The sequence below is a fragment of the Bos indicus genome, chromosome 17 (genome assembly GCF_029378745.1).
Source record: "Bos indicus isolate NIAB-ARS_2022 breed Sahiwal x Tharparkar chromosome 17, NIAB-ARS_B.indTharparkar_mat_pri_1.0, whole genome shotgun sequence".
Taxonomy (NCBI): Eukaryota; Metazoa; Chordata; class Mammalia; order Artiodactyla; family Bovidae; genus Bos; species Bos indicus.
This window is the reverse complement of record NC_091776.1, coordinates 56,734,863-56,747,474: the sequence shown is the minus strand read 5'-3', so window position 1 is coordinate 56,747,474 and position 12,612 is coordinate 56,734,863.

Here is a 12,612-nt window from a genome sequence, read left to right as displayed (position 1 = left end):
GAGCTGAGAAGACTTGCTTCAAGGATTGTTTTCGAGCAGCCTGAAGAAGCTGATGAAAGGCAGATCCTCAGGAGCCTATAAAACAACTACACGGATTGGTGCAACCGCATGTCAGTCACCGCGTGGAGGGGTGGTGGGGAGGGAGGATTTCTGCCAAGTTCTGCCCCCCTCCCTTCCCCTCCTCTTTGCTTCCTTCTTTCTTTTCTTCTAAGTGAAACATGGCATAATTAATTTAGAAAAGAAAAAAGAAATGCCTTACAGTTGAGAAAAAGATATATATGTTATAGCCTAAGCGAGTTCTCATATGATAAAATATTTATATTAATGTGTCATAAAAATTGATGTACCCTTCTCTTGGTGGTATCATTAATGGGTAGATGTGTAACATCTTATTTTCTTGTCTTCTTTGCTCTCTGTCCCTCCCTCCGTCTCTTTCTCCTCCCCAGCAATGTACAGTTTCAAATGACTATGAGGAAATCATTTTTCATGAACAACAACAACAATAAAAAATAACAATAGAAGGTATTTATTTAGTGCTTACTATGTACATGCTTACTATGTATTTAGTGCTTAAAAGAACTTGGCAGACCTTTTGCAAGTCCTTTTTGCTATGCAAGTCCTTTTGCATTTTAACTCATTGAACTCTCACACAGCCCTCGGAGGTCAGTGCTATTGCTGTTCACATTTGACAAAGGAGGAGACCGAGGCACACATCAGTCACTGGTTCAAACCTGTCCATCCTTACCCTAAGACCCTTGCTCCTGGCCGCTCCTTCCCCATTTCCCTGTGCTATGGTGTCCAGACTCACAGTTTTCAGATCGAGGCCAGTGTCCCACAGCCTTCTGCTGGTGAAAGGCACCTGATATTCAAAGCCTTTTCAATTTGCAGTAACTAGATGTACCAAGAACTTTTTAGTTTTTGCAGCTCAAATTTTGGATGACAATGTAGGTTTTTTTAGCATGGAGTGGAGACATCTAGGGATTCCACATCCAGCAAGCTTTCAGATCTTGGCAGCACAGGGCTGGCTGTCAGCAGTGGTGGAGACAGGAGACCCAAGGAGTACTGGGGCAGCCAGCCCCTGCTAAACCAGATTTGTGTTTTAGGAACATGACTTTTTGGTTCCCAGACTGTTGCTCCCTGGCATCCTGCTTGTGTGCCTTGCAGCTTTAGTGTCAGCTCTTCCTAAACTTGATGCAAGCTGTTTCCTGGAGCTTTTCAGAGTCAGGCTCTGATGAAGAAGAGCTTATAATGAGGCTCCCAGCCTGCAGCTGCTCCACAGGCCACATACACGGACACATATACACAGAGACACATACACAGACACATGCTGAGACACACACAGAAACACACATTCCCAGACACGCCCAAAGACACAAACACAAACACACATTCACAGACACAGAGATACACACTAAGACACACATACATGCAAACACACATAGAGACACACATGTATACGTAGAGACACACAGACACACACAGAGACATATATTCACAGGCACACACGAAGGCACACATATACAGGACACATATACATACACACTCAATCACACACCAGTGCACACAGAGACACAGACACACACAGAGATATATATTTACAAATACACACAAAGCATACACACAAAGACACACGCACACTCAATCACACACCAGTGCACACAGATACACACACATATATTCACAGACACACACAAAGGCACACACATATACAGAGACACACACACTCAATCACATAGCAGTGCACACAGACACACACAGAGACACATATTCAGAGATACACACAGAAAGACACACATACACACTCAGTCATACCCGAGTGCACACAGACACATGCAGACACACACAGAGACATATATTCACAGATGCATAGAAAGGCACACACATAAACAGAGACACACACACACAGACTCAATCACACACCAGTGCACACAAACACACACTCCTCTGCCCATTTTTCCCATTCACTGCTGTTGTTTTTTAGTCACAACAGTGCAGCCTGTAGTATCTGGTCCCAGCCCACAACAGGTGTCCAACAAATGCCTGTTAGATGAATAAGCACAAGGGTGATTCAGGTATTCTCTGTCTGCCCTGTCCCTGAATATTGTTTTATTGTTCTGGCTTGCCTGGCTATATTTGGAAAAGAGATCCAGAAAGGGTTCCTGTATTCATTTTGGATGGTGCCAGGCTCCCTAGCATGACTTGAGAAGTCCTTCATGATCTGGCTCCTGCCAACTCCTTTCGCCTCATTCCCCACAACCCTCTGGTGTGTCCGTCTCCACTTTCAGCAGTTTAAATTTTTTTTCAGGTCATGGAATTCTTTGGGGATCTGATGAAAGGCATGGACCCTCTTCTTCAATATATAGACATCTCCACACTCAAACAGTGTCCTGAATATAATTTCTAGGGATCCCTAAGGCCCATTCATGGATCTCCAAGGAGCGTACAGGAGCCTGCTGAAGGACCTCTGCATGTAAGGCTGGGGAAACCCAGAGAGGGAAATGCCTGGCCCAGGGTCATGAATGACAGAATTGGAACCAAGACCCAGGCCTCTGGATCTCAAGTTCAGGACTTCCTCCTTTTAAACATCCTGTGTTGATGGATGAAAGCCAGGTAATTAGTTGATACAATGAATGATTAAATGAGACACTCTTCTTTGCCTTCTCCATCCATCAAACCCTCAGCACTGGCAGCTCTGACAGGTGTTCAAATACCAGCGGTTTTTGGAATTCAGCAGTCCTCCTTGTAGTTTGGTATTTTCCTGATGGTTATTAATGGCAGTGATTACAGCACAGTCCTGTTGGCTCTTCCTCGGAGCATCTGCCACACAACTGAGAAAGCTCAGCCTCAAGCCTGCAAGCTGGAATCAGGAGAGTGCCCAAAATGAAGGCTGTTTGTTTCAGCTGCTAAGGGCCATGTTCAGAGCTCTTGGGACCAAGAAATGTGGTCAGCGTGGTCCTCTGCATCTCATCTAATGGCTCTATATTCCTGATTCCTTGAGCCAGAAACCAGGGCACAACCTGACATACCCCTCTCCTCATCCTCCCAGGCTAGTCCATCACTAAGGCTTGTCTCTTTTCACATTGTATCCAGTCTATCCACTTCTGTCATCTTTTCTGCCACCACCTTTACAAAATCAGATCAGATCAGATCAGTCGCTCAGTCGCGTCCGACTCTTTGCAACCCCATGAATCGCAGCACGCCAGGCCTCCCTGTCCATCACCAACTGCCAGAGTTCACCCAGACTCACGTCCATGAGTCAGTGATGCCATCCAGCCATCTCATCCTCTGTCATCCCCTTCTCCTCCTGCCCCCAATCCCTCCCAGCATCAGAGTCTTTTCCAATGAGTCAACTCTTTGCATGAGGTGGCCAAAGTACTGGAGTTTCAGCTTCAGCATCATTCCTTCCAAAGAAATCCCAGGGCTGATCTCCTTCAGAATGGACTGGTTGGATCTCCTTGCAGTCCAAGGGACTCTCAAGAGTCTTCTCCAATACCACAGTTCAAAAGCATCGATTCTTCAGCACTCAGCCTTCCTCACAGTCCAACTCTCACATCCATACATGACCACAGGAAAAACCATAGCCTGGACTAGACGAACCTTTATTTAGAGCATGGAGAATGGCCACAACCTCCCCTGGAGGATGACCTGCAGAGCTATTAGCTACTGAGTGCTTTTTATTTTCAGTTTCACCATCCACTGTTTGGGCCAGCAACATGGTATGTTAGTCAGGGCAGGCAATGCTATGTTCTTGTAACAGGCAACCAGTGGGTTCAAAACAAAATTTTGTGCTCACACAGTCTGCTTCAATCTTGGTGATGCCAGGGACAGCTGTACTCCATGACTGGTTCAACATTCCAGGCTGCTTTGATCTTATGAATATCCCGTATCAAGGGAACATGCTTCTGTGATTGCTGCAGGAGGAGGAAAAAGGGAAAATTGTCCAACAACTCTGAGATGCTTCCACCCAGAAGTGACAGGTGTTGCTCCTGACAGTTTTTTTGGCCACAGCAATTTGTAGGACCATGTCTAATTCAAAAGAGCAGAGGAGCACTTGGAAGAGGAGGAATTGGAAATATTGGTGAGCATCACTCATATCTAATCACTTCCCCCAGGGTACGGGTGGCAGAAGAGGAGCTGATAATAAGGGTGGTGATTCATCATCTCTTTAATCCAGAAGATTGATCCAGCTCTGAGCAGAAAGATTCAGAAAATCAACATCAGCCAGACCTAATTCTTCTCCTCTCACCTCTAATTAGAGGCCAGGTGGGAGGTGAGTTGGAAGAGGAGGAGGGAGAGGAGATGAGGGAGAGGGGCAGAGGAGAATAAAGTGTAGGAAGTGAGGAGAGGAGGAACAGAGGGAGGGAGAGGAAAAGAGAAGAGAGACTGGAAGAAACAGGAAGAGCGATAGATGGAGAGAGGAAAGGAGGGAAGGTAGAAGAGAGAGAGAGCTTGAGAGAGCAAGAGATGGAGAGAAGCAGAGAGAGAATTTTATATAAACGTATTTGCTCCACCTCCTTAAGTTGACTGCTGGGAACACGATTGTGAATACAGAGACCCAAGGGTCAAGGGGTGCCTATGACTTGTTGGCTCCCGGTGATCTCTGATGACCAGCAGCCTTGCTCTGCTCAATGGCAAGAAAGCTAGTGGTCATGGTGGCTGTGAGGTGTGCCAGGAAGAGGGAAAGCTGGCCAAAAGCATGTGGGTTTTGTGTGGTCCCAGAGAGAGTGGAAAGGAGCCAGTGGCAGAGAAGGAGGTAAGGAGGGAGGTCCAGAGGCAGAACCAGTCCCAGGATGCAGGAACTTGTGTGGCAGAGGATGCAGTGATGAGCTGAACAGGTGAGGACTGAAGGGGGATGCAGCATCACCTGCATCAGTGGTGGTCGGTGTAGGACAGTGGATAAGCTCAAGGACCAAGAAGGACAAGTTATGTCCAGCCCAGGAACTGGCACCAGGCAGAGGCAGATGAAGACTAGACAAAGCAGTGCCTTCTCTCTCAAGACCATCCGGGCTGGTGTGTGTGTGCAGGAGTTCCCAGAATGGACGGCAGGAGAGGACTGAGAAGGGAGTCAGAGGAGAATAAGCACTCAGATGTGTGAGTGAAACCTGTAGGCTTGTCTGAGCCCTAAAGGGCTCAGAACATTTCCTATGTCAGGCTGGTCAGAGACCAGGCGCCAGAAGCTCAACTAGGTTCTAGAAGATAAAGTTGTTTTCTTTTTGGACACCAGAGTCTGGCTTGGCAACCTCATTTGTGCTACCCCAGTGCTACTCCAACTGTCATCTACAGACTAGTGACAGTCAGCAAAGTATTACTGGTCCACAGTGAGTAAGTAGAGAAACTGGGATTTAGTGTTTAGAAACTTTTATAACAATTTGACATTGCTGTAAAATCCAAGCAAATTTGGGTTGTATTTTACAAGAGCATTGGTTTTGTGATGGATTGTGGAGAAAATGGTTTGTCCCTGCAAATAGTCTGAAAAGTGCTGTGGTAGGTTCTTAAGTTGGAGAAGGCAATGGCACTCCACTCTTGCCTGGAAAATCCCATGGATGGAGGAGCCTGGTAGGCTGCAGTCCATGGGGTCGCAAAGAGTCAGACAAGACTGAGCGACTTCACTTTCACTTTTCACTTTCACACATTGGAGAAGGAAATGGCAACCCACTACAGTGTTCTTGCCTGGAGAATCCCAGGGACGGGGGAGCCTGGTGGGCTTCTGTCTATGGGGTCGCACAGAGTTGGACACGACTGAAGTGACTTAGCAGCAGCAGCAGCAGCAGGTTCCTACGTGGCCTCTCTCATTCTGTGCAGAGACCCCTCCTAATCTGTTTTCCTTAGTGGTCTTCCTAGAATGCAAATAGGATCCTGACCTGCCTCCCTCTACAACCTTCCAATGACTTTCTCAAGCTGTTTTGGATAAAGGCCAACTTCTTCACAAGGGCCTGGAAGGTTCTGCATCATCTGGTCCCTGCTCATCTCCACAGCTTCTTCCCCTCTGCTTTCTTCCCCAGACTTACTGTATCTTTACAAACACCAAGCTTCTTCTGGCCTCAGGACCTTTACCTCTGCGACACCCTCTACTTGGCACTCTTTCCCCTCTGTCCTGGGGGAGTTGATTCCTATTCTGTCTTCAGATCACGGCTGTTGGGGAGGGGAAATTTCCCTTCTTTCTCCTCTTAGTTCTTTTGCCTGCAGTTAAAATGACATAAGGGAGATTAACAGGAAAAAGTCAATGTGCCCATGGGGAATCTGGGCTTCCCAGGTGGCACTAGTGGTAAAAAAAAAAAACCAAAAAAAAAAAACCTGCTTGCCATTGCAGGAGATGTAAGAGACATGGATTCAATCCCTGGGTTGGGAAAATCCCCTGGAGGAGGGAGGACATGGCTACCCACTCCAGTATTCTTACCTAGAGAATCCCCATGGACAGAGGAGCCTAGAGGGCTACAGTCCATAGGGTCACAGAGACATGACTGAAGCGACTGAACACACACACACAGGGAGTACACATAATGAAGAATTCCAAAGACAATAAGGCTAGATGAGGTGTTTATATGTATTTATATATATGTATGTGTGTGTGTATATATATATATATATATATATATATAAATAAATATATTCTGGACCAAGGAGAAGCAGGTAGGGGTCTGAGGATTCAAGTGGAAGGAAGGTAATCCACAGGGAGCTAAAAAGAGTTAATGTTTGGTAAACATTAGGGACAGTAGGCTTTGACAAATGATTCCTCCCTGTCCACTGCATCCAGTAATTTACTACAGTTGTATATGGTGATAGCTTCTTCCTGAGACAGGCCTCCTGTCTTAAATTCTTTTAGGTGGTAAGGGGGTGGTTCAAAGGTTCTTCCTGAAATTTTTGGACCCTGATTGATTTCAGTTTAAAGTAATCCACACGCCAGAGTCACACATCTTGGGGCAGCCCGGCCTGAGCCCCATCACAACTCAAGGACCACCTCCTCAGGTCTTCTCTGGTGACCCAGTGGCTAAGACTATGCACTTCCACTGCAGAGGGCACAGGTTTGATCCTGGGTTGGGAAACTAATATCCCACAAATTGTGTGTTATGGACAAAATTTTAAAAAAAAATCACTTAACTGAGGCCCTGGCTTCTTGCCTTGCTAGCCTCACCCATTTACTTGAATGCACCTGTAAGTAACTTGTTCTGTGTCTCCAGACCTCTAAACAGGGGGCAGAGGTCTTGCCTCTGTTGTTCACCGGTGTATCCCACATGTCTGGCTCAGCACAAGGTCCTCATTAAACATGTGTTGAATAAACGAACGAGTGAATGAAGGAATGAATGCAACATCCAGAGTGTGTGGGAGAGGCATTTGAGACTGTGAATTGTGTCCTTTGGCAGCCAGGCCTTTATTTCATAAAATAGTTCCCATGCCTCCTTCCTCTGCCCGGAACCTGGCAGCCCGTCCTGAGCTCCTGCTGATAAATCATTTTATTGGCACAGCCGGACAGGAAAGGACAGAGTGAGTAATGGGAGTCGGGCACCGTGTCACAGACAAAGGCCTGAGTTGACATGGTAACAACAGGCAGACCGATGTGGCCCGGGCAGTGGTCTGGCCCCTGGACACATCTGAGAATAGGCCCTGGGTCATTTTTCCTCTGTGCTGGGGAGCGTGAATAGGCCAGGGAAGTGAAGAAGAAGGGGCCATGAGGCCCTGCTTCTCCCCTGCCTCAGGATGGACTGGAAGCAACTTCAACCATTGGCTGAAGACTTTTAATATATAGAACATATTTGTATTTATTAATTAAAACATTATTTTCCATTTTATGTTGCACCATGTTTTTAAAATTGCAAAAGTATGGAATTTGGTGCTTTTAACTAGAGTCAGTATTGGTGGCTATGTGTGTTGTGGAAGCTTAGGAACCTGGCCGCCTGGGTTCAAAACCTGGCTCCATCCCCTCTCAGTTTTAGGAACATGGATAATATTATTAAATCTCCATATACTTTTTAAAAAATTTTATCTTTAAATTTTATTTTGGCTGCACTGCATGGCATGTGGAATCTTAGTTCCAGACGAGGGAACAAACCTAAGATCCCTGCATAAGAAGCATGGAGTCCACCACTGGACTGCCAGGAAATTCCCATAATCTCTGTGTACTTTTGTTTCCTGATAGGCAAACTGCAGGTGAATATGGGGCTATTTATTAAGATTACTTATGAGAGTCCCTTGAGAGGATGCATGTAAGATGCACAATAAACAATATCTGGTTGCATGAAAGTGAAAGTGAAGTTGCTCAGTCGTGTCCGACTCTTTGCGACCCCATGGACTTTAGCCTACCAGACTCCTCAGTCCATGGAATTTTCCAGGCAAGAGTACTGGAGTGGGTTGCCATTTCCTTCTCCAGGGGATCTTCCCCACCCAGGGATTGAAGCTGGGTCTCCTGAATTGCAGGCAGATGCTTTACCATCTGAGCCACCAAGGAAGCCCATCTGGTTACATAAGAACAATTAAACAACCTAGAAGTAAATACGGAGAAGGCAATGGCATCCCACTCCAGTACTCTTCCCTGGAAAATCCCATGGACAGAGGAGCCTGGTGGGCTGCAGTCCATGGGGTCGCTAACAGTTGGACATGACAGAGCGACTTCACTTTCACTTTTCACTTTCATGCCTTGGAGAAGGAAATGACAACCCACTCCAGTGTTCTTGCCTGGAGAATTCCAGGGACAGGGGAGCCTGGTGGGCTTCCGTCTATAGTGTTGCACAGAGTCGGACACTCTGAAGTGACTTAGCAGCAGCAGCAGAAGTAAATAAAGAAGCAAAGTCCCTATCCCCTAGCCCATTTTCTAGATATAAGTTCATGTATTAGAGTCTGCCCAGGTAGTTGAACCTCTGCAAACATATACAGATCAGGACTGGCACGAGAGGGAGGTTTGCAAGGTACCAAGGATGCCCAGGTACCAGCCCTGCATCTGCCTGGACCTGAGAGTGAGCACATCCTGAAATTTGGGGCCTGGATGCCTCACTCACCTTACCCCAGCCAGGCCCTGACACTGGTAATGAAGAGATTTCTGCTTCCGATAGTGGCAGATGGGTTGATTTGGGCCAACCCTCCCACTAGACAAAACATATTCACACACACATACGCATATGAAAAAAAGTAAGTGAAAGTGTTAGTCACTTAGTTGTGTCTAACTCTTTGCCACCCAATGGACTGTAGCCCACCAGGCTCCTCTGTACATGGAATTCTCCAGGCAAAAATGCTGGAGTGAGTTACCATTTCCTTCTCCAGGGGATCTTCCTGATCCAGGGATCGAACCCGCATCTCCTGCATTGCAGGCAGATTTTTTACTGTCTGAGCCACCAGGGACATATGTATATACAAACACACATACACATATGTACGTATACACATACCTGTATACATATATGTGTACACACACACACACACACACATTACTTTAGGACATCAGAGAGCTAACAAGTAGTGAAAATTCACCAGAATCTGGGGAGGCTGGAGATCTAGGAAGATGAGACAGTATCTGTCAGTCCCATGTGTGTGAGAGGTGAACAGGCTGAGCACCCTCTTAGGGCTGAGGGCACAGCGATCAGAACTTAGGGCTAGCTGAGGGGAAGAGACCTTTGGTGAACCCTCCTTCCTTTTGGTTGGCATCCTGATGGGCTGCACCCTAGTGGTAAAGGTGAGATGGAAGCAGACAGGTTCTTGCAGGGACTGAAGCTCAGCATTCCTGAAATCCCTGAATTTATATGGAGGTGACCCCAGATTACTAGTTTCCACAGGGACCTAGAGGAAGTAAACTTAAGTGCTCCCTGGAGAAAAATAACATCATTCTAAGCCTCAAATTATTTCTACAAACCAGCTTACAAATGCAATGCAATAAAATGATAATCAGGTACATGCTGCTACTGCTGCTGCTAAGTCGCTTCAGTCGTGTCCGACTCTGTGCGACCCCATAGACGGCAGTCCACCAGGCTCCCCCCGTCCCTGGGATTCTTCAGGGAAGAATACTGGAGTGGGTTGCCATTTCCTTCTCCAATGCATGAAAGTGAAAAGTAAAGTGAAGTCGCTCAGTCTTGTCTGACCCTCAGCGACCCCATGGACTGCAGCCTACCAGGTTCCTCCATCCATGGGATTTTCCAGGCAAGAGTACTGGAGTGGGGTGCCATTGCCTTCTCAATCAGGTACATGAGAGGTGAGCAAAATAAATGACCAGCAGCATAAACAATGGACAAAAGAACAGATCTCTAGAACCTCCATATATTGGGGCTATCTGACAACGACCTTAAGATAACTGTGATTACTATGTACAAGAGATAAAAGACAAATTTAAGAATGTCAGTAGAAAATTAGAAATAGTAAAGAGAAGTAATGGGAAGTTCTAGAAATGAAAAAAAAAATGACTTAAGAACACAGCAATTTGGACAGAGTTTGAAGAGACTTGGTCAATTGGAAAGTAAGTCAGAAGAATATAGTCAAAGTTAAGAATAGAGAGACACAAGGATGGTAACTTCATAAGATTAGGAAGAGACTTGGAGCATAAATTGAGAAGATCTGATTGGGGTTTCAGAAGGAGAAGGGAAGAAGGGACTATGGCTGAAGGAGGTATTTGCAGAGACAATGACTAAAAGTTTTCCAAATCTGATGAAAGGTTTCTGCCAGACCTAAGATGCCCTACAAACCCCAAGCCCTAAATATGAGGAAACTGGGACTTCCCTGGTGGCCCAGTGGCTAAGACTCCATGTTCACAATGCAGGGGACATGAGTTTGATCCCCTGTCAGGGAACTAGATCCCACATGCAGCAACTCAGAGTTCGCGTGCCACACCTGAAGATCCAGCATGCTGCAATGAAGACTGAAGCTTCTGAGTGCCGCAACTAAGACCTGATGCAGCCAAATAAATAAATAAATATTTAAAATACATAAATAATGTTTAAAACAAATAAATATTTTTAAAAATGGATACCTCGGCACATTCTAGAAAGAAAATAGAAAACCAAAATAAAGAGAAAAAGCTTTCCTTACTTGGCCTCTGGGTAGGCAAAATAACTCCCCCACTCCACCACCTCACCTTACAGTGGAGGCTGGGAAATAGCATCACTATGAAACATGACTCACATGCCATGGCTGCCTTCTTTCCTGGTCTGGGAAGAGGTGGGGGATGAGTGGAGAACTGGGGGCGCTAAGGTCAGGTTGTACTTCTCTTGGTGAAACTTAGAGGTAGGTGTCTGACTTCCAAATTAGTGACTCACTTTAAAACACCGAGGTTCTTAAGATCTCTTTTGTATTAGCTTTTATTCCTAGTCACCATTTTGGAGCTTTTTTTTTTTTTTTTTTCTGGTTTAAACAACAGAGATTTATTCTTTCACGGTTCTATAGGCCAGAAATCAGAAATCAAGATGTTAGCAGGGTGGCACTCACTCCAAGGGATAATCCTTCCTTGCCGCTCCCAGCTTCTGGTTGCTCCTGGGATCACTTGACTTGTAGCTGCATCCTTTTAATCTCTGCCTCTGTCTTTACATGGGCTTCTCTTCTCTTCTGTGTCTCTTATAACACTTGTCATTGGGTTTAGGGCCCACCTGGATAATCCAGGATGATCTTGTCTAGAGATGCTTTAATTACGTTTGCAAAGATTCCTTCTAAGTTGGAGCATTTGTTCATTCATTCAGCATATATTTGCTGAAGACCTACTATGTGCCCAGCACTAAAGATAAATCTGCAAACAAAATAGACTAAAATCTTTGTCATCATGTCACTTACATTCTAATGGGATGAGACAACCATAAGCAAAAGAAATAAAATGGTCAGTACCTGAGATGATTAGAAGAGAAATGGGGAAAAATGAGCAGGAAAGGACAGGGAGTGTGGTCATTTTCTCTGACTGAGAAGGAACCTCTGAGCACAATCTGAAGAATGTGAAGGAACCAGCTGGGCAGACGTCTGGTGGAAGATCACAGCTCCTACATCTTGTTCTGCTTTGAGTATATAGTTTAATTAACTATTACAAATCAGAGATGAAATACAAGAGCTAAAAGGGAGGAGTCGTTTCTGTGACAACTAAGTTAAATGCTTTGAAAAGACTTGCAAAGAAATGCTGTCAAATTAGGGGACGAAAACTTAAAGATTAGCAAAAAAAAAAAAAAAATCCCAACAATCTGAAAGAATGTGGTACTCAGGTTCCTTCACGTGTGCCTTCTTTAAAGTGCTCCACTCTAAGAAATTGAAATTGGATATCAGAGGTAATATATTATCGTTGTGATTAATGCAAGAAAGAGACAGGGAATTCCATCAGGGTTCCAATGCTCCAAGACAAAGCCTTTTCTCTGCCTCCAAAGATTGGTGAACAAATGACTTACTTTGTTTTAGGTGAAACTAAAACAGTTAGGACACAAAGGCATTATGTTTTATGATTCTTCACTGGGACTTTCTTGAGTTACCCACCAACCACTAGTTCTGATACTGGAAGCAGGCCAATTTGTTGAACATCAATGAGCAGAAAGCTGTTTTTCTGAAAATCAGTGTGCCCGACTGGCCTTTCCCCTCCCCACCAAAATCCATCACGTTCTTTCTCAGAGATGATTGCAGAGAGCAGGCAGGAGAGGGAGAGAAACCATGAGGAAAAGGAGGTGATGT